This window comes from Pinus tabuliformis, chromosome 1_2 (assembly GCF_031772625.1).
Source record: "Pinus tabuliformis cultivar Carrire ecotype Pingquan chromosome 1_2, CPIR1, whole genome shotgun sequence".
Taxonomy (NCBI): Eukaryota; Viridiplantae; Streptophyta; class Pinopsida; order Pinales; family Pinaceae; genus Pinus; species Pinus tabuliformis.
In genome coordinates, this window is record NC_142298.1 from 1,224,114,755 (window position 1) to 1,224,135,777 (window position 21,023).

The window sequence follows — 21,023 nt, forward strand, 5'->3', positions numbered from 1 at the left end:
TTTCCTTTAGTACTCTTTCACCCTTAGTGACCATTTCTTGTAGCAACTTATTCATATTTATCTTCAATTCTTCCATCTTATCATCCATGCCATCAATTTTAGCGTCCATGCCATTCAACTTAGCTTCCATGCCATCCATCTTAGCTTCTACGCCTTTCTTTAAATAGTCCATCTTAGCTTCTACACCTTTCTTTAAACCATCCATATTAGCTTCTACATCTTTCTTTAAACCATCCATCTTAGATTTTGTTCCTTTTTGTGCAAGGGACAGTTGTTGCACTTGGTCTTGTAATTTTGATATATCATGTTGCATTTCTTCCTCTTCTTCATGAGTCGTGCTAGAGCTTTCAGGTTCCTTACTAGGTGTTTGCATTTTCTTTCCTTGGGGCATCAGTTACCGATAATAATGCTCTACTATGCCCTTTGAATTCCTTCAAAATAATTTTTCAAACCAAGCTTAAGCAAAAATTTAAAAAATCTACACACATTTTTTCACTTTGTAGGAGCTTGATATTGCCTCTGATGTATATCTGTACTTTCCAATCATCTAGTTCTACAATTGTGACCTGTAGTATATCTCTGTGTCCTCTTTCCAATGCCACCAGTCTAATCCAAATTGGATTCTCCTAGAAAGAGTTATGCACAATCTCCCAAGATGACCTGATTATAGACCTTTCCAGAAGAGTGAACTTGTATGAAGTGCCACGTGTACAATTTTCGACCTTTGGTTCTGAAAATGATATACAAGAAACTATAGTCCGTCCTCTTTCTGTACCTTCTTACAAAATTTCAATCCGATCCCCAGAGAGAAAGTTATGACGATTTTACCTAGGTCACCTGTTTTGAATGTAATTCAGAAGTCTGCAAAAAGACCAACTTCCTCAGAGCATATCTCCGCAAATATTGCGCAAAAAGATCTGAAATTTGGACCCAAGGTTCAGCACGATTTCTTCTCAAATGGGTTTTTTTTGCAACTTCTGAAATGTCACAGAAAAAAAAGTTATAGCGAAAATTCCACGATGACCTGTTTGGAGCAGCGAAACCCTAGAATCCAAAGCTCTGATACCAAATGTTATGAAACCAGCTCAAGAAAAGATAGAAAAGAAAGATCAACGCCTTAGAATTCAGCCTCTTCGAGGGGGAAACCTCCTTTAAATTACATAAATGAAAAATTCTTGGATGATACAAATGACAAAACCTCCTTTCTATATATAGGAGTCTAAGGAGTCACAATATAATCCAGTCGACCTAACAATAATAATATAAAGCCACAAAAATAACAATAGAGGGATTCTATGGGGCACATAAATAACAATATGGGCGTAATAGGGGCACAACAATATAAATAGGGGGTATAACTACAATAGTAATGGGGTAATCACTAGTATGATAGGGACCCAACATATGCAGACTCCTCAGAATGAGGAGAAGACCCCAAAAAGAAATAGAGAAGGGGCTTCCACTTTAGGAATGGCCACCTCTGATTTGAAGTAGGAACCAAACAAGAGGAAAAGGCTAAATCCAACTTCTGAGTAGGAATATATTAATGACTCAGCTGAGGTCACAAATACAGGAGCAGAGAGAAGTAGGCCTACCACTCCATTTGGAGGCATGTAAGAGCCTTCCACATCTTAGACTTAAATGTTGGAAAGGCAACTTAGTGTGGAAATGTCATAGTTTAGAATGCCTACTGAAAAAGATCAAGATATCAAGGAGAGATACAAAGAAATTAAATCCATAAATGAAAGGCTTAAGGCCCAAATATATGCACAATACCTAAAGCTGACTCCTACCAATAAAACAAGGCTAATGTCATCTTTTGACATTAAAGAGGGAAAGCTGCAGATGACTTTTGTTAAGCCTACAACCCAGCAGCCAAAGAGAGCATCAGATTTCAAAAGGGTAGATTTTGAAGTATTAGCAAGGGATATTCATCCCATAGACCAAATTGAACTACACAAACAGGCCAGAGAGATGATATACTCCACCCTAACAGGTAAAGCCATAGCTTCCCATCAGCTACACAACTCTTTGAACAACATCTCAGCACAATTCCAGTTAGAGAAGGCCTCCTCATAGGCCAAGGATACAATGATCAAGTCCTTAGAGGACTTAGTGATTGAATTGGGACACGACCCCAAGGATATAAAAGCTATAGAGCAACTTATTAAGAAGAAAAATGATGATATTGTTGCACTTAAGAGGCAATTGAAAATACCCCAATTGCAACATCCTCAAACTATAGAAGTGGTAGAGAATCAAACCAGACATGAGGATTTGATTGACTTGGTCCTGAAGCTGAATGACCAACTAAAGGAGACAGAAAAGGAGTTGGACGCTTTAATTCAATTGAAGCAAAGCGACATGGCCACAACTTCCAAAGAGGTCATTCGTACAGTATCCACAACAATTCCTTCTACACTGGCAGCATCAATGGCACCCATTGTTACACCTGTCACAACATTGCCAGTCACAACAGAACCTACAAGAACAATAGGTGCACAAGGAGAGAAAGAAGCAGAACTAGTCAAAGCCATGGAAGAGATGTCTATTCAGGCTACTGAAATGAACAGGTTAAGAGAAAAGGTTGCAAGTTTGGAAACATACTACAAACTTGCCCAACTGAACCAGAAAGAAGAAGCACAGAAAGCCCAAAGAATGAGTGAAAGGATGAAAGTCTTAGAGAAAGACTTAACACTGGAGAAACCACTTGGGAAAACCAAGGAAATGTTGTGGGCCAATATCATTGACTCCGCTAAGGATATTTGGCCTATAATTCAAGTTATTTTTGAACAAACAGAGTTAGTAAAGATAGCTACAGAAGCTATCCAAAAAGTGAAGGAGGAGTTGGGAGATAAACTAGAGGATGCCAATAGACTCATCCACTTCCTCAATAACAAGAATAGATATGAGCTCCATGAGCTAAATATAGAGGATAGGACTGCAACCATTTTAGAAATAAGGAAAGTCCTCTCCAAAAGGAACCTTATGCTTAACTTAGAAGAATAATGTCACAACATGCAGGTATCCATTGATAGGTTCGTGGCTAAATTCCATATTTCAAGGGAGAAAGGTGTGCCAAGTCCTATGGTTATCAATGAAAAAACTCATGACACAGTTAGACTATGATACCAAACTCAGACAATTGGAAAAGGAGCAAGCCAGCTCTTCATCCATAAAAGCATTGCCAACAGGCAAAGTGTTGTATAGCACATTTGAAAACTTGTTTTTCCTGGAGCATGAGATCAAACATGTATTCCTCACCAAGCCCAACCTTGCCAAATATACTGAAGCTGATGAAATCTACAAGAGAATGGTGAATGTAAAGTTACCTGATGCAGAATGGTGGGAGACAATAATAAATTTACTGGGATAAATTTACTACACAGTAAAAATGAAACATCGAGGTAAAACAGGTAAAAATAGCACATCAGGGTCAACGAGTATCACGGTCAAAGAGTATCAGTTGAAATATGAAAGTAAAGAAGACTCTAGCATGAAACTCTACATGCAAGCCAGCATAAAGGGCTACCAATTCAATAATAGAGGCCAGCAAAACCATAATAAAAAGGAAAACATGAAACAATTCATTAGTTGTCTCTATCTTCTTGTAAGAAGATATTTGTGTTTCCTAGATTAAATCTCAAGTTGTTTTGAGATATTTTGTAATAATTTTTTGTATAAATACTTCACAATTCGAAGTATGTAGGGTGGATTCTTAGACATTTCTATAGTTTTCTTTGTCAAAGACTGTAAGGTATTATATCATTATTGGGGCCAGCAAGCTGGATTAATGAATAAAGCAAAGACATTTCATTGGATTCATGTGTAGTGCGAAATACAGACAAGTATCTTCTTTTATGTTGTCACTTTTATTTAAAAGTTTTTCCATAATCTTAAATGTATCTGACATCTAAATGCTATAATATGGAATGATATCTCACAACTTGCTTCATTGCACTCTATTTTAACTATTATGCATTTTTTATGTTTTCTGTTAAATTATCTAAGTTAAGGAATTCTTGATTGCTCCTTAGTACAAGTAGTTTCCCTCTAGTCTATAGTAAAGGATTATTAACTTCCCTTTGCTCATGATTACCCTTTGTTCCTCCTTTTAATCTCGGTTTTAGAATTTTTAAGTGCTCTCTCACCCTGGTTAAGATCATTTCACCCATTTGACCTAAAATCTTGTGCTTCTCTCTCTTAGCTTGCCCATTGAACACTCCCTTTAATGATTTAATCCCAGTTTTGTTGCCCTTCTTTGAATCCATAGCCCAATAGCCAAAGACATCATTCTATCCATCTGTTTAAGGATTCCACCATCAAACTTCCAATACAAATCCAAAATCCCCTGGACTTTAAGAACTAGCCTAAAATCTCAACAAACAAAGCTAAAACATATAGATAGAGCCCTCTTTGAGTCATAGGTTGGCTAGAGCCTATACTTAAAAGGTTGGTTTGTGGTTACCTTGGTTTCCTTCTTCTAATAACTTTTAGGGAAAAATTATGAGTGATAACAGGCTCTTCAATATGAAATAGGACAGATTAAGATTCCTCATACATGCAAAATGAAAAAGAAAACTCATTTGGTAAAGAAATACTATTGTATACCTTCTCTCACAAGTGAGAAAAATCTTAGCCAATTTGATTGTTTCTTCCCATTCCTTCTTAAGATAATTGCTAGGAATTCCTTTGGCCTAGTTAGGATCTCTGTATTCATCTGTAATAAAAGTGTTGAGATCTCGTCCTGTAATGAGTTGTCCCTTAAACCACTTTTCTCCTTCCTGGGAAGGTTAAAAGCTTCTACAATTGACTGTTCTGAACGCTGCAATTTGAAACCAAATATGGTAGCTTCATATCCATTGAAAGTTTGAAAAAACTCTTGGGCTACACCTTGATGTGAGCCTCCTAACCTAGTGCAAAGTGGATACTAGACTTCTTGAATACAAATTCTTCTAACACTTGGATTAGCATCAACTAGTTCAACTCCTTGAGGTTTGATTCTCTTAATCTTTCCACCTTTCCTAGACTTTGATGCCATGGATATCTACTTGCTTCTTATGAGGAATAGGTGTCAAAGTATCGAAGATTACCCAACAGATGTTACAATTAGCTTGAATTAGGCTTCCTGAAAAACTGAGATGTGTTCTTAACCACCTCAATCACTCTCTCCTTTGTTGCACTTCAGAAATTCGAAATGGTGAAATTTCGTCCATTTCCAAATATTTGAGATAAAGTTTTGGTTCAATCTCCTATGCATATGATCCATCATGATTAAATGAGATTTCATGTCATAATAGACAACATGTAATAGTAATGATGAAGTTGAGATGCTTTGGAGAGTCCAGCTAATCTGCTACAGGTGGTTGTACGAGATTTTTTGCAAATCTGGAAATTTTTTTGCTTTAATTCGGACTGGTCAGAAATTCCGGTAGCGCATTACGCAAAACAGAAAGAACAACCATCAAAATTTAAACATAGCTAATACTGACGTTGCAGACACGTTTTAACTTTGGAAACACGGGTTTATTTAAGATGAGTGGAGTAAGCAACGAATAGTTATGGCTATGACTGACACCTAGCTAATTTGATCAACCAAATTGATTAAACACTACCACTTGACTAGACTTAAATTTTGTGACCTATCTAATCACGAAATCTCATGATTTGGATTAAGTATTTTGCCATTATGACACGTGGACAATCAAAAACAGTTTTGTTTTCAGCTTTATTCTTCTAAATCAGGAGGCGCTACTGAAAATTCCGGTAGCATCGGAAAATTAAAAAAAAAAACAAGAAATAAAACAAGAACGAAAAGACTATTTGAAAAACAGGGGAGACTGTCTGAACATGAAAATTGGGCACTACTGGAAATTCCAGTAGCATTTTTTTTTTAAATTTAAAAAATTAATCCTAAAAAATAAAAATAAAATGAAAACCTACTCATGACTTAGCCTAGAACTATGCTAACATGTTCATTTCCATGTATTTTGACATAGTTCTCCCTTGTGATGCCCTAATACTCCCTAAAATTCCTCAACATGCATTGGCAATGTCTGACATATGTTAGCATTAAATTTCATTCTTTGGTGTGCCTTGAAACTCCTTAGCTATAATGCCCTCACAACTACCCTTACTTTTTTTGGGACTTGGGAACACAACCAAGTCTTGCCTCAACTACAACAACTTGACCAAGTTAGAGTTACTACAACTAGACTATGTCGTGTTCACCTATGAACTGACTATAACTCATCTTAGGCTACTCATGTATAATTTCAACTTATCCACCTTAACGAGTTAAAAGTTACCATGTCAAGGCTCATGTCCAACCGTGGCCATAAAACAACTAAACAACATAATTTACATCTTGACATGTGATAGAACCCGCCACATCTAACAATCCCTTGGAACTATGTGGCACGTTTTAGTACCCCCTACATTCCTTGATATGATTTTGCACTCCCTAGCACTCCCTGACATGCCCTGGAAATATAGCATGCCTTGGCACCACCTAGCATATAACCTTCTCACTCCCTCCTTAACATAGCTAAAACTCACTAACACTCCCTATCACACACTCTTATTCATTCATTTCCATGCATTTTGATATAGTTCTCCCTTGTGTTTCCATGACACTCCCTAACACTCCCTGACACCTGGCACATCTTGGAATGTCACCCTCATACTCTATCATTCCTTGGCACTACCTAGCATACCTTGTCACTACCTCCTTAACACACCTAAAACTCATTAAGACTCCCTATCGCATACTCTTATTCATTCATTTCCATGCATTTGAAACTAGATCTCCCTTGTGTTTCAATGGCACTCCCTAACACTCCCTAGTATGCATTGGCACACCCTAGAACTTGGCACATCTTAGCATATCATTTCCCTGTCCTCTAACGTGCCTTAGCACTACAAAGAATAACTTGTCACTCCCTCAGCACACCTAGAACACACTGACCCTTCCTGTCACAAAATATTACTCATTAATTTCCATGGATTATTTTGACCTAGTGGTCCATTGTGTTTCCATGGCACTTTGTAACACTTCGTGGCACGTGTTGGCACACCTTGGCACCTGACACATCTTAGTCAGATGTTTCCCTGACACTCTAGCATGCCTTAGCACTCACTAGCATACCATGTCACTCCCTACTTAACACACTTGGAACTCACTACACTCCCTGTCACACACTCTAATCATTCATTACCATGCATTTTGACCTTGTGCTTCCTTGTGTTTCCCTCGCACTCACTAACACTCCTTAGCATGCATTGGAACACCTTGGAACTTGGTTCATATTGGAATGATTCCCTAGAACTATAGCACACCTTGGCACTACCTAGCATACCTTATCACTCCTTCCTTAGCACACTTAGAACTCGCTAACACTCCCTATCATACACTCTTATTCATTCATTTCCATGCAATTTAAACTAGTTCTCCCTTATGTTTCCTGGCACTCCCTTGTAACACCCTCCTCCCACATCTACCCAAGCAACCGACCAGCCAGGGTAAACATGCAACGAGAGGCCACTATGATATGATTCAACCTCCTATGTCATGTTAAGGAAGTGGAACCGATGGAAGCATACCATGCATACATTAACCATCAACTACAGGACCCTCAAGAACAAATCCAATACTTTAGACAACTTGCCTTGGGGTCCCACTAACCTTTTGGACAACTTAAGTCTTAGTGGCTTCCATGATATAGGCATGAGGATGACTAGAAACCCAAATTCACTCTCACAGGATTTCATGCCAGCGACTAGAGAGAAAAATTGTCAATGCTATGCTAGAAACTCCAGGATTTGAGCCACTTTTTTAGGCCGAAAGCCCAGGTCATTTCCCAAAATTGAACCATCTCTGCAAATCAGTAAAATAACATGGAAATGACAGTGTTAAATAAAATACTTGTTCAAGACCTTGACTAGACTCCTACTAGCCATGACAGACATTTCGTTAAACATATTCCAAATGTGTAATCTACAGGTATAATTCACATTTCTGAGCATAGGGGTCTCATACTTAGCTGAGAATCACTAAGAATCATTGATTCCTCAACACATCAACTGTCATTCTATACATTAGGTCATAGATACATTGATCATTCAACTATAAGTAAAACCATGATGAGAGCCACACATGGCTTCTGTCATAAAACACATACATAACCAGCATAATAGAAGCATAAAATACTCATGAAAGTACAGTCATATAGACCACAAATAATCCATCAAAATGCTCATATAAATACAAGGGGGGATAACCTTTCATTAATGATGCAAAATACAAACCCAAGATGGGACTTCCACGTTCCAGCTAGCCATAGAATGGTTGAGCCAAATCTCTCTTCAGCCATTCACCCCTGTGCCATATTCCGAGCATGAATGTGGGATCTCATAGAGCACATCAATCAAAAACCATCCAAGTATTCTAGAGCCCATCCACCTCAACCCATCAAAAAATGATTCCACCTCATGGTCGGACATCACAAAAGCACTATCAGATCGGTCTCTATGCCAACAATCCAGGGCTCTAGAGCATTTGTCCAGCCAAGGCTCCAGGACTAGTAACTCAACCCACCAAGGGCTCTAAAGTGTTTGTCCAACCAAGGCTACATGACTAGTAACTCAACCCAATCTGAGAAGGGGGCTTAGGACTTAATTTCATAATATCTAGGGGACCTAGAGAGAAGGTAGTGAGAGAAATTGATAAGGGAAACCCCAATAGTGGTGATAAGGGGATTAGGAGTCCAAATATCACAAACCATAAGACTTTAAGGCATAACCACTAAATTTCCTATCCCTTTAACCTCTAGTTCATAAGCCCTTAACCCCTACACTCACAACTCATAACCCATAAACCCCTTGGCTCATTAAATCTTAAGACACTAACCCCTTGCCTAGTATATGGAAGTCTCGAACCTGGTCGAATTTTCCTATGTTTAATAAAAGCTAAGTTCTGTTTCCTTTGTACTTATTAATATGTAGCTTTAATGGTTGTTATCTGATTGTTATTTTCATGGTACAATGTTGGTTATAAGCATGGTTATATGATTGGTTATTGTCATGGTTATTTCATGTATTTACTTGTAACTGAAAGGATAATGGTTGGAAGACCTAATTTAAGTCAAGACAGTTAAGGGAAGAGGGTCATGATCCTTGTTGTTAAGTCTCATATGAGTTGTCAATCATTTATGCTCTATCTTGTATTTATTTCTTGTAGATTTCATTGATGCCAAGTGTTTGATAAAATGTTAGTTCTAGTTGGGGATGGTCAAGCCTAGTCTTGGAGTCAGTTTTCGAGTTGTAAGACTTGTTATTATGTAAATCATGAATTCTAAAAGTGTCATTGAGTTTTGGGTAGTGACCTGGGTTCTAGGCCTCAAAAGTGGTTCTAATCCCGGGGACAATGGCACAACATTGAGTAGGAAAGTCCCTAGATGCTAGCACACCATATTGTAGGAGGGTCCAGAGCCTTTTGGATGCTGGCATACCCATATCATGGGAGCATACAGGGGTTAATTGGTCTAAAAATTCATTGGAGCGAGGGGTTAGTTACCTGAAAGGTTGGGATGGTTCTTGGGAGTCCTGTTGTTGATGTGGAAGGTCTGTATGGTGTGTTTTCATTGATTCCACTTCCTTAACATCACATGTTTACCCCAATTGGCTTGTTGCTTGGGAATATGTGGGAGGATGGCGTTACACTAGAATTGAGTTGCGCTACTATCTTAAAAGAGATGGTAAGATAAATTGGAACAATGTCTTAGTTGCTTATGTTATTGAAATTCATTATACTTTCACATTAATAAAAAACAAAACGATACATACATTTGAAAACTTTAACTTTATTTAGTGATTAAAGATACATACATTTGAAAATTTCAACTTTATTCAATGAATAATGATACATACAATTGAAAACTTTAACTTTATTCAGTGAGTTTTTGTTTCATCTTATATATCTTTCTCCAAGTTTAAGTTAACATTCTATATTGAAGGGTTTATAGATGAAGTGGTTGGGAGGTAAGTTTCACACTCTCACTACTTATGTTCAAGTCCCTAATAAAACATTTGGTGTTTTGTTGAGGCTATAAAAGTAGGCATCCCTTAGAGTGAGACCCTTGTTGGAAAATTCAAAGTGGTAGCTTATTATATCAATTTTTCTGTACCATAATATTTGCTTGTGAACTTAGTTAATCCTTTTCAGTTCTTTAGTTAGATCTTTTCATTAAACAAATATCAAGAACAAAAAATAACAATAGAGGACACACAAATTAGGCTCTCAATCAGGGAAAAACCACTCCAAAGGGAAAACCCGGAAAACTCTTATCTTCTTATAGAATCTGCTTCAAATGAGACACAAAGACCTAAGTCTTAGACCAAGTCCTTCTCCAAGTACCAAGTTAGCCCTTTCAACAAGTATTTCTTTGATCCCACACCAACCAACTTCAAACTGCAACTTCAATACTTCTTCTTCGACCTGCAACTTCAACCCTTAAGACTACTTCAGAAACCCTAACGTAACCTCCTTTGGAGACCTTCCTTGAGCAAGATAGCTCCAACCAAGGTCAATGAGGCAACTTTAGGGTAATTATTCCTTCTTGCAATAGGATATTTCACTTCATCTTACTGCAACTCAAATATGCAATTTCAACCTCTTTTGTAGCTACAGAAACCCTAGACTTTCACACTTGTGGGAGAGAGATATCCCAAAAACAATTTTTTCGTCCTTCCTTCCTCTTTTAGACCTTCACTCTTCTTGTCTTCTAGCCATATATCTAACTTTTTCTTGAGATCTAACTTCTTGAGTGAGTGAGTGCTAAATTAGGTCGAACTGCTTCTTTATATAGCCTTTCCAAGGGGTGGAATATCCTCCTTTAGGCATGCTTTAGGCTGACTTGAAGCTACTAGGGCCGACTTTTACTTTTGGAGTTTCCAGAACTTTCTAGACTCAAAATAAATTATTTTTCCAAGTACATTTTGCTGAGAAGGGTCTTATAAACATGATGTTGACTCCTTTGACTCGTGACAATAAATCCTAAGACCTAACAAGCCCTAGAAGCATGAAGGACATGCTTTTACCTAGAAGACCATCAATAATGAGCATGGAACCCATGTTTTAAAAATAATAACTTTTTCTTTTCTTCTTTTGTTCATTACATAGGATACATATTGAAATGAGTACAAAAATTACAAATACCAAAACTAGTTACATTTTCAGCACTCCCTCTTAACTAGGGAGGTACTCATAATTTTACAACCAATACAACATCATTGTCAAACTGAAGAGTTGTCATAAGAGGAGTCAGATTAATATGCCAAACTGTAAGCATCATCATTATGACCAACATTGTCATTGAGGCCTAACTTGACAAGCTCTATTTCATTCAAGAGCATTATGTTGGGAGGTTTTATGTGTGATACCGCACTAACTCTACAAGGCACATACCCCATCTAGATGTTCACAAAGTATGACCTTTTAGGACTATTCTTACCTTGGATTCTTGGCCTTGAATCCTAAAATAATATTAGTCCTCTTTGCCCACTCTTATCTTGGATACCTATTAGATCCTCAAAGAGTGTTGGTCCCTTTCCTTTCTTGGGTTTTCTATCCCCAAGGAAATCACAGATGCTTATTCAATCCTCCACCATTCTCTCTCCAATGCCTTCACTTAGACTTACGGTTGTTAGCCTTGGTCAAGTGTTTGAAACATGAAGTAGAGAATGCACATGTGATGTCCAACATCACTCCCTCTCAACCTAGAGAGGATATACCTATTCTTCTTTTAACTTGAGAATAGATCCTTGCTCCTATACAAAGAGAATCCTTCACTCCCTCTCAAACCTAGAGGGGATGTCCACAATCTCTCTAGCTTGTCTTCATAAGAGTATCAACTGTCAGTTCTCCATAGTTTCCTAGCTCCCTCTTTTCTCCACATCTCATTGTATCAACCTTTCTTCCTTTCAAGGTATCATGGAGCCATATTCACTCTTTAATATTGTGATAGGATCCATGTCATCTTTCTTGGTCATCAATTTCATCTTGAAATCATGAAGGCTTTACATTGAGGCTTTCCTAAATTCACGTTGATCATATCTTCCTCATTAAAGTGATCTCGTTTTACCTTCACGTTATCTTCTTACACTACTACCTTTCAATCCCAAGATGGACACATCTTGACTTCACAGTTACCAGGTACTAGATATTGAGCTTCCCTCAACATTATTCATACATTTCTATATAGTTGAACTTTCCTCAACTACCATCATGTATTCCTGCAACATTCTTCCAGGTAGCAAAATAATATGTTAGCCAGATAACCAACAATAATTAAAATTAGACTTACCTCATTCAGATGACCTTCTCGTCCAATCAACATTCTCATGGTCCATCTCCATATGAATATTCCTATTGGAAAATGGATAGTGGCAACTATTAATCTTATTTTCCTTTAACCTTGATATTTGCTTGTGAATCTTAGTTAGCTAGTTATATATTTTCATCAAACAATATCAAGAACAATAACAACAACAATAGAGGACATGGATATTAAGCTCTCAGCTAAGGAAAAACCCCTCCAAGGGGAAAACTTGAAAACTCTTCTCTTCTTAGAATCTGCTTCAAATGAGATACAAAGACCAAACCCTAGACCAAGTGCTTCTCCTAGTACCAAGTCGTCCCTTCCTCAAGTCCTTCCTTTGATCTACACCAACTAGCTTCAATACTTGAACTTCAACCTGTTAGCTTCAATACTGCACTTTGGCATGCAACTTCGATCCTGTAATTTTCACCTTGCAACTTCCTCAAAAACCCTAATCCAATATCTTCTTGATACCTTCCTAGAGAAAGACAACTCTTCCTAAGGTCAACGAGGTCTAGACATAGTATTCTCTCTTCCAACTACAATTTATTTCACTTCGTCCTCCTACAAATTAGACCTGCAACTTCAACCTCTTCCTGCAACCCATAAACCCTAAAATTTTGCATGTGTGAGAGAGATAAAGCCCAAAAACAAGATATTTTCATCCTTCCTTTCCTCCCAGACCTCCTCTCTCCTTTTTTTCTTCCTCCTAGTTATAGATTGAACTTCTTATTGAGATATGAAACTTTTGGAGTGAGTGAGTCCCAAATGAGGTTGAATTGCTTCTTTATATAACCTTCTCAAGGGGTTGAATTCCCTCCTTTAGACTGACTTGTAACTAATAGGTCCGACTTGTACTTTTGGAGTTTCTAAGACTTTCTAGGCTCTAAATAATTCTTTTTACAATTACATTTTTCTCATAAGGGTCTTATAAACATGATGTTGACTCCTTTGACTCATGACAATAAATCCTAAGACCTAACAAACCCTAGAAGCATGAAGAACATGCTTTTACCTAGAATACCATCAATAATGAGCATGAAAGCCATGCTTTAATTATAATGACTTCTTCTTCCTTTTTATTTTTCTTTTTTGTTACATATGATACATATTGAAATGAGTACAACAATTATGAAGATCGAAACTAGTTACATTTCTCAACACTTCATGCATAAGAGTGCCCAAGGATCAAACTTGGTTACCAAGTTACAAATTTTTCTTTCGGATATTACACTGGATGTTAATCATTATTTTACATATTCTAGAGAAAGTCTCAATCTCTTATACATCCTTAAGTAAGTCAAATTCTTCCTTTTAAACATCATACAATCATACTTGAGCATGTTACAAGATTCTACATCAATCTTATCCAAGAGTCACTTCTATTGGGAATTATTATGCTTCTTATTTCATCATCTAGCTATTTGTCTCATAATGAGCCTACATCTTGACCCATTGCATTCCTTCTTCCTTTTACTAGTATTATTTCCACATTACATGGAATGTATACTAACTTTTTCATAGTGCTTATCCTAAGAACCTTCCATAATGACCCACCTTATCAAGATGACTACTCCTAACACAATGTTAGATAATGCCCAGATGAACAATATGAAAAATGGCCTATCTATCTATTCTTGGAGACTAGATGACTTCTACAAATCAAGTTGATCAAGTAGACTCTACATATGCTATTATCACATGCTTCTCTCAATGATGTTATGCAAAATCAAGACTCTTATAAAGTAAACAACAATGCACACTATTCTAAAGGAAAGACCAATTTTACCAAGAACTTGAAAAACAAGATGTCTTTAATAGTAGAGATCTTTCACTTCTTCTTTCTTCAACTTCTTCTCAGGTTCACCTGTTTCCTCAGCTATGTGAGCCTCACTTCTTTCATTTCTCTTGTTTTTTTGTAGGCTAGGACAATCCCTCTTATAATGTCCATATTCATTGCACTTGAAGCATTGAACATTAGATATATCTTTCTTCTTGGACTTCCCAAACTTCTCCTTCTTCATCTTCTTGATTTGAGTTGGATAAGCTTGATATTGTTCATCTGATCCAATCCCATCTTTCACCTTGATCCTCGATTCTTCCGAAATGCATTGTGCCCACAACCCATCAAATGGATTTGAATCTTTCTTCGAGTAGATGCTAGTTGAAAAATTGCTCCATTACGGTGGAAAGTCATTGATCAGATTTCAGAGAGCTTCCTGATGCTGCTAACTAAAAAAAATGGAAAGAGAGAACGCTATTTGGATAGAAAATGCCCAAAAATTGTTTTACTTTTTCTTCTAACATGGATAATTTTGAAACTTTTTAGCAAGTTCACTGCAATATTTTTTCTATCAAGTAATTGTGATAAAATAACATCTACCATACTTATCTCTCACTATTACATAGTGTGCATTTTGCACATGTACACCTTTCTAACTACCTTCCAAATATGATAAAGCTTCCTGATGCTGCTAACTAAAAAACTCGAAAGAAAAAATACTATTTGGATTGTAAATGCCCAAAAGATATTTTAACCTAAATTTGCTTTAACATGGATAATTTTGAAATTTCTTAGGAATTTGACTGCAATATTTTTTTCTTTCAAAGTAATTTCAATAAAATAGCTTCTAACATACTTATCTCTCACTATTACACTGTGTCCATTTTGCACATGTACAACTTCTTAACTACATTAGGAATATGACATAGCTTCCTCATGCTGCTAACTAAAAAAACTGGAAAGAAAGAATACTTTTGGATAGAAAATGCCCAAAAACTATTTTAACTTTTTGTTTTAACATGGATAATTTTGAAATTTCTTATGAAGTTACTGCTTGTCATAAAATAGCTTCTACCATACTTATCTCTTACAATTACACGGTGTGCATTTTGCACATGTACAACTTTCTAACTACCTTCCGAATATGACAAAGCTTCCTGATGCTACTAAGTAACAAAAGTGGAAAGAAAGAATGCTATTTGGATAGAAAATGCCCAAAAACTATTTTAACCTTTTGTTTTAACATGGACAATTTTGTAATTTCTTAAAAAATTGGCTGCAATATTTTTTTTTTCAAATAATTGTGATAAAATAACTTTTACCATACTTATCACTCACCATTACACTGTGTGCATTTTGCACCAGTACAACTTTATAACTATATTCAAAATATAAGGAATATGACATATCTTTTAAGCACAATTAATAGTATATCACAAAATAGCATCATTTGTATGAATTTTCGGGCTGCATGTACTTAGTGGGATTGAAAACATATTTGATTAACGTCTTGAAGAGTAAATTCCTTCGTGAATGAATATTTTAAAGTTACTCCTCTAATTTTGTGACAATTGCAAATATTATAAGAATTTGGTGGACTTTTAGCATGATCGGTGTTCCACTATGATCAAAATTCCATGCATGGTGGAATGATGCTCCTAATGGCTTAATGTGTGTGTTTTTCTCTGCGTTGGTAATCCTAAAATATCTTTAAAGATTTCTTAAGCTTAGCATGTCAATCTTTGTAGAGATTTAGAAACCACATGATATTATTTGAATGGAAAATCGCCAAAATTTTTTCATAACTAGTGGATTTAATATTGAGAAATTTGAGTTTTTAGGAAGTTGGTCTTAATGTCTTTTTATTTTATTTTTTTTCTAATATTTATAATGGAACTTATCACACAAATTACAATTTTTTATTCACAATCATACCATGTGCAAAATCTAATATTGAGAAATTTGAGTTTTTAGGAAGTTGGTCATAATGTCTTTTTATTTTATTTTTTTCTAATATTTGTAATGGAACTTATCACACAAATTACAAATTTTCATTCACAATCACACCATTTGCATTCTGCACAAGCACACCTTATAAATTTCTTTAGGATATGTCAATTTGAGGATATGTTTGAGAAATTTGAGTTTTTAGGAAGTTGGTCCTAATGTCTTTTTATTTTTTATTTTTTAATATTTGTAGTGGAACTTATCACACAAATTAAAAATTTTCATTCACAATCACACCATTTGCATTTTATAAATTTCTTTAGGATAGTAGGATATGTCAATTAGAGGATATGTTCTTAAACGATCTCATGTAAACATGTAAATGTAAAAGTAAAAGTAAAGTAAATGTAAACATTTAACATGTAATGTTTAACATTTAATATTTTTAATCTAATGTCCACCCTATTTAAAAATCAATTTAATTATTATTATGTATAAACACAATATAAATTTAAAATATAAAGAGGTTTATGAACACTCAAAAAATATGTATGGTAAATAAATAAAAATTTACATAAACTCGAGGTATGGTAAATAAATAAAAATATAAATAAACTAGAAGTATGGTAAATAAATAAAACCTATTTTTATATTTACTCCATAAACCTCTTTATATTTATAAAAACTCAAAAAATAGGTTTTATTTAAGCTAAGCCTATGGGCCAAATACTATTTTAATACCATGGACTAAATACCATGGGTCAAATACCATATTTATAAAAATGGTATGGTAAATAAACAAAAATATAATAAATAAATAAAACATTTTTTTATATTTACTCCATAATCCACTTTATATTTACGAACGTCAAAAATAAGATTTTAATACCATGCAAAAAAAACATTATTAACCCTAATATTAATATTAATAAAAATAAAGATGGCACATGGTATTGACCCATGGTATTGAGAACCAATGGTATTGACCCATGGTATTCATGTGGAATGTAATTTAAAAGGGGAAATTAAACTAGTATAGATCCATCTTTAATATGAATCTACTAAACCATCTTTACTATGGATCTACTAACTCCTAAGAGGGATCAAATATCTTGATTTTCAAACTAGCATAGAGTGAAAAAATTTGATCCCTCTCAGTGTTTGGTAGATTGGAGAAAAGATGGATCTATGCTAGTTTTTAATGTTTGTGTTTCTTTCTTCGTTTGGAATCCCAAATTTTTCTTCCAGCACTTTTATGCATATAAGATCAATCTTGGTGGAGATTTTGAGAGGGAATCAAAGTTTGCTTTCCCAAGTACTTTTTAATTTCCTTCACATTTTTGTGTATTTAGAGAGCTTCAAGAAACACACCCAAAGGGGTTGCACCTCAAAAGAGTAGACTTGCCTTGGCTTAGGAGCCGATTTTGAAGGCTGTCTAGTTTCCAAATCTTCATGACACTTGCACCTAGTTGCATACCTTTGAGAGTTGTGCCATATGTGTTTGACCAAATTACTAGATTTGGCTTGGAGAAATCTCTAGGAAAAAACACTCTGATAACCCTTTGGGAAAATTCCCCCTCTTAGATTTCTTAGCAAAGTTATAATTATATTTCGGTAGGGAATTGTGTGTACGTTGATATTGTTTTGTCCCTTTGGTTTTCGTAAGGTAACAATGGTTAATAAGGAATGTGTTCTTAAGCAACATGCACACTTATTATTCTATTATCGATAGGGATCTCCATAGTTTTCAGGCATGGAAACAAAAAAGAAGATGTCAATGGGATCTCTAAAGTCCGGTTTGGATGAATTTAATACTAGTGATGATTTTGATTCCTTGTCAGAGAAAGAATATCAAAGGTCAAAATCAAATAAACAAAAGCAGTTCAAGAATGAAGGTGAAGTTATTATTTGTTGTCCAAGTGAAGTCACCATAGAACCTCAACATGATAAGATGTTTAAGTCTAGCAATATTTCCTCTCCTACAATAGATATGCATCATATTCTCATTTCTCCATGTTTCTTAGCAGAAAACATTTGTGTTTTAAAATGAGTTTTCTCTTCAAGTTCACCAGCAGTTGGCAAAAGTACTGCAAAAAATTATTTCATGAGTGAGAAAAGGGCCTTGGTAGAATTAGATTTAGGTATTTGCAAAACACAGACAGATGATAAAACACCAACACACTCAAATAAATTGATGACTGATGGAGATGAAGACATGCCAAAGTCTTCAAGGAAACTTAAACATCGGGGGATAAAATAAAGCCAAGGAAAAGTGATTCTCTCAATCTGCTAAATTCAAATATGATATGTTCACAAGGTACCCCCAGTTCTATGAATAAAGTATTGATTAATATGCCTAGTAGTCGTTGTGCTTGTCTTATGTAGTATGTTCAACCTAATCATAATAGTTTCCAAACTCCAGTGAAAGAAAGCACTCCATGTAGAAGAAAGAAAAATAATTCACCAAGCAAGGAGCATGTTGTGGGTAAATGAGAAAAGAAGGTTATGGGGATTAAGACCCCTACAACAGGGGAAAAAGGTGGTCCTAAAGCTAGAGATGACACAACTGTTGGCTCATCTGAGTATTCTGGTTCATCCACACTAAGGAGCAATTAAACTGTCTACCCTAGATGTTGATCCATATGCCTTTGAACTAAAAATTAAAAAAACACCCCAATATACATGCAACGCAAGGGAAGAAAGACTAAAAAAAAAAATAGATTTGTCATCCTTTTATTCTCCAACACAGTGAGAAAAGCACCATCCCTTGGATGCAAACATGCAGAGATCAAAAGGAGTCAAGGGTTAGTTTTTAGCTCCAAGTTTTCAACTCCATCTTTGAAATTCATCAACTCCATGTTTTATGGATTTTCGAGTTCAAACTTATGAAATCTATTCACTCGATTTTTTGCAAAAGAGGTTGTTAAATACTGCAAAATATAGATGTCTAGACATGGAAGGTAGTGGTGAAGTGTGTTGTTGAAAAAAAAAATACATTGTTGCTGGTCATTTTTATTTGTGATTTAGTATCAACTCTTCTACTTCATTAGAATTAAGTCCATTTTGTATTGGCAGATAATTGAAAACATTTTTTTTCCAATGTTTTGTGGTCTTAAAGTGAACTAATTACTGACTTATTGTTTGGTGTCCACTGCTGAAAAGAGATACTCTTACTGTGATAAGTTTCATTTTTTTTTAATTTGTTGGTTGGTGTCATGTTTTGACTACGGACTTGTGAAATTCCAAGTTGCATGTTGGTTTATGTGAAGGGGGATATATATATATATATATTTCATGGTTTCTGGAGATCCGTGTTACATTTGTACATAAGTTTAGATACCATTCAAATATCTAAAATTTGAAATTTTCTGTTTGAATTTTTATGTGATAAAGTAAAGTCAAAGGTCTCAATTATTAAAAAACACCCAACAACAACAACATTAAGATATTTCTTTCACTCAACCTATAACATATTGCATCTCTCTTTATCAATGCTCTTCTTCCATATTCTATCCACTTATGACATTTCCTTTGCAATATTTGGTGCATTCACAACTTATAGGTCATTTATAGGTTATAAATGTCTTCAAATTTTCAATTGTAATTGAGTATTCAACTGAACATAGTGAGTCTCTTATATGTAACTATTTTTCCCTCCACCCACTTTTCATAACTTCCATAACCATTAAGTAGGGACCTACAACTTCAGTACTGCTTTGCTTGTTTAGTAAAAGATTGTTGAGACTTTAATTTATTGAAAGTTGTATAATTTACAATTTATGAAGCTCCAAGGTTTTTAAAAGTCTAATACTTTAAAGGGTGTTAGCTCAATGGAAGAGCACCTGCTTTACAAACAGGAGGTTGGTGGTTCGATTCCATCATGCCCTGATATCCATATGGAATGGTGACAATTAGTTTCTGGTGACAGAAGCTCTTTTGACTATCACTAGTGAGCTTATGGTGACATTTTTTGACCCTAACCAAAATATGAAATGGTGAAGGTCAATGAACACCACCATATATATGCATCAATAGTGATGACCATGAAACGTCTGTAATCATAAAGCATTGTTGTTCGTATGAAATGGTGATGGTCATTGTCCGTCATTATAGTCATTATTCGTGACGGACCTTGAATGTCACCACAACACCTATACTTTTGGCAATGTGGCTTTTCGTGACAGTCAACGAACATCACCATATATATGCACCAATAGTGACGAATATGAAAGATACATCACAATAAATCATTTTTGTTCATATGAAAGGTGACGGTCATTATCCGTCATTATAATCAATATTCGTGACAGACTTTGAATGTCACCATAACACCTATACTTTTGGTGACGCCACCTTTGGTGACGTTTAGTTTTTTGGTGACTGAGCCTATGGCCTGTCACCATTTCTCATATGAAATAGCGACGGTCGCTATATTTCATTATAAAGAATTATTGGTGATAGACCATGAATGTCACCACAACACCTATACTTTTAGCGACGCCACCTTTGGTGACGTTCAGTTTTTGGTGACGAATGCTCTTTTGACCATCACCAATGAGATTATGGTGACATTTTTTCCCCTAACCAATGTCCTTTTTCTTGTAGTGATTTTTTTCATTTTTCCACTCTATTGTTTCGATTTATGCAAAGACTATGTTTTCTACAAGATCCCTTGTATTCCTACAAGATCCCCTGAAAACCTACAAGATGATCTTGTAGGAATTACAGTGACTCAGAAATGCTACAGGAAGAAATTCGAAGGCACATGATGGATTTTTTAGGTCCCTAAAATTCACCCTATGCATGATCTAACACCTCACCTCATCCACCATCATCATCCCTGCACTCACCATTCAAAAACAAAAAAATCAATTTCAGCAGTTTCTGCCAGTCTTAGAAAGAAAAGAGAAACAAAG

General features: G+C 35.5%; 1 pseudogene; it reads right to left on the reverse strand.

Annotated features, from left to right (window-relative positions):
• Positions 1 to 2,345: 2,345 nt before the first annotated feature.
• Positions 2,346 to 21,023, reverse strand: part of LOC149210667 (lariat debranching enzyme-like) — a 172,761-nt pseudogene continuing 154,083 nt past the window's right edge.